This window comes from Octopus sinensis, linkage group LG24, assembly GCF_006345805.1.
Source record: "Octopus sinensis linkage group LG24, ASM634580v1, whole genome shotgun sequence".
Taxonomy (NCBI): Eukaryota; Metazoa; Mollusca; class Cephalopoda; order Octopoda; family Octopodidae; genus Octopus; species Octopus sinensis.
Genome location: NC_043020.1, coordinates 20720214 through 20722381, shown reverse-complemented (window position 1 = coordinate 20722381; position 2168 = coordinate 20720214). Strand labels below are relative to the sequence as shown.

The following is a 2168-nucleotide window of genomic DNA, read 5'->3' as shown; positions in this document are numbered from 1 at the left end:
GGGAAGAAGAAGCATGAAAAAGGGACAGAAATATAGAGGGTGGAGGAGAGAAGTGTAAGAAAGAAGGAAACAAATATGGAGAAAGAAAGCGAGAAAAAGAAAGGTAAAGAGAGAGAGAGAAAGAGATAAAAGGAGTTAGGGAGTAAATGAAAATTGGCAATATTGAGATGAAGGAAAGATAAATATAGGGAATACAGGGAATGCCCGAGAGGAGACAGTGTGTGAGATAACATGGACATTGAATTGGTGAGAGAGAAAGATATAATGAGAGAAAAATAAAAGAAGAGAAGGTGAGACGATACAGATATTGAGTGGCTTGATAAGGTAAAGGAAGGGTGAGTAAATGGTTCAAGATCGTACTTGTGAAAGAGAGTAAGACAGAGGGAAAAATTTAATGAAGATGAAGAGAAAGAAAGAGGAGGAAGCAGTAGCAATTAAATTAAAAAGTGAAAAGCAGATTGTGAATGAGATAGAAAGGAAGAAGAAAACGTAAGAGAAATGAAGCAGAGAAAGATGGATGTTCGTAAAGGAGTCTGCAGAAGGGAAAGGGTTAGAAGGCAATTGATAGAGACGGAGAGCGAAAGAGTGAAAAAATGATCGGAAAGAAGGAAAAAATCAAAAAGCATAGAGAAGGAAGACTGAGGGAAGGTGATGGAAGTAAGAGTGAACAAGAGATATGAAAATAGAAAGTTACTGAAATAAAGACAAAAAAGACCAGTTAATTTGTGAAGGAAATGTATCTGAAAGGTAGTGAGACAGATAGAAAGAATGAGAGAGAGAGAGAGAGCCGGGGAAGAATGAGTTAATGACAAATAAACGAAAATGATTCAATTACACATGAGGGGGAAGAAAAAAGAAGAGAAAGCTGTCAACGATGGGTTGTAAGGAGAGAGAAAGAGAGATAGGGGGAGAGAAAAAGAGAGAAAAGAAAAGAAAAAATCTTATTGACAGTGAGTGAAAAGAAAAAAACGGAGAAAGAAGCTGTGCATAAGGGAAGAAATGATTAGTGATTTAATATATATGTAGAGAAAGACGAAGAGAAGGAGAGAAAGGATGAGGTGAAGATAAGGAATGCGAAGGAAAGTAGGCAAAAAAGAGAAAGGTAGATAACAAAACAGAGGGAAGTGTGTAAAAGAGAGAGTGATAAAACAGAGTTAAAATGAGTGAAATAAACCGGTGAGGAATAGAAGAGAAAGAAAGACTAAAAACAGATCGTGAGAAGAGATGGCGGGTGATAGATAGAGGGAAAGATTAAAAAGGGATAAATATTAGTGAAATGAAGGAAAGAGCGTGACAGACAGAAGGAGGAGGACGAAAAAAAGAGATGGAGAGAGATAGATAGATAGACAGACTAAAGTAAAATAAAGATTATCGGAGATAGAGAGGAAAGTAAGAGAAGTGAGAAGGGGAGTGAAATAGATAGTCAGCAAATCAAAGAAAAAAATGAGTTGCTGAGTAAGGGAGAGAGAGAGAAAGAAGTAAGATAAAGAGGGAGGAGAAGAAAGATAGACTAGGAAATCAGTTAAGACGAGGGAGAACTAGAGAGGAGGAGTAAAGACAGGTAGAGGTGTGAGTATGTGTCTGTGTACAAGCGTACGCCTGTGCGTGTGTATGTGTGTTAGCACCACAGCAACATGGCGGCAGTGTTTGTGGTAAGTATTTCCACTGATTGTTTTTGTTATTATTTACTCTACGTTCGTCTCCACAACATCACTTTATAATGACATCAACGAACTTTTACAGACATTGTCTTTCTATGTGAAGATTTATTTCTGCCTTTAACCAACGTCTACCATCCATATTTCGTGTAATCTCTGTTGTTTTGACTTCGTTGTGCTGTCGTCTGAATAAAAGTTCGCAGGAAGAAAAAAAGCCCATAAAAATAAATAAATTACGGCGAGTTAATTTGCCGTAGGGATAAAAAAAATCCAACGTTTCGGACACTAGTCCTTCTTCGTAGAGAAATAATATAGGGACTAAATTAAGCTTGTAGAAACTTCAAAGTTTGAGGAGGTGTGGGGTGTCTTAAAAAAAATCCTTTTCACTCGATCACATATTCGGGTACCCACATCGCTTGTTCCACTTGCTTGCATACTATATATATATATATATATATATATATATATATATATATATATATATATATATATAAATTATGTATTTGCATA

The 2168-nt window shown here is 36.3% G+C and overlaps 1 protein-coding gene across 4 annotated transcripts in view; it reads left to right on the top strand.

The window, feature by feature from the left end:
- Positions 1-1532: 1532 nt before the first annotated feature.
- LOC115223835 (histone-lysine N-methyltransferase trr) overlaps positions 1533-2168 on the top strand; it is a 515381-nt gene continuing 514745 nt past the window's right edge. For 2 of the 4 annotated variants that reach the window (XM_029794516.2, XM_029794515.2), the window contains exon 1: positions 1533-1652. The gene's annotated coding sequence lies outside the window, so the exon portion shown is untranslated. The remainder of the gene's footprint in view (positions 1653-2168) is intronic. The other 2 variants (XM_029794512.2, XM_029794514.2) reach the window with 2 other exon arrangements.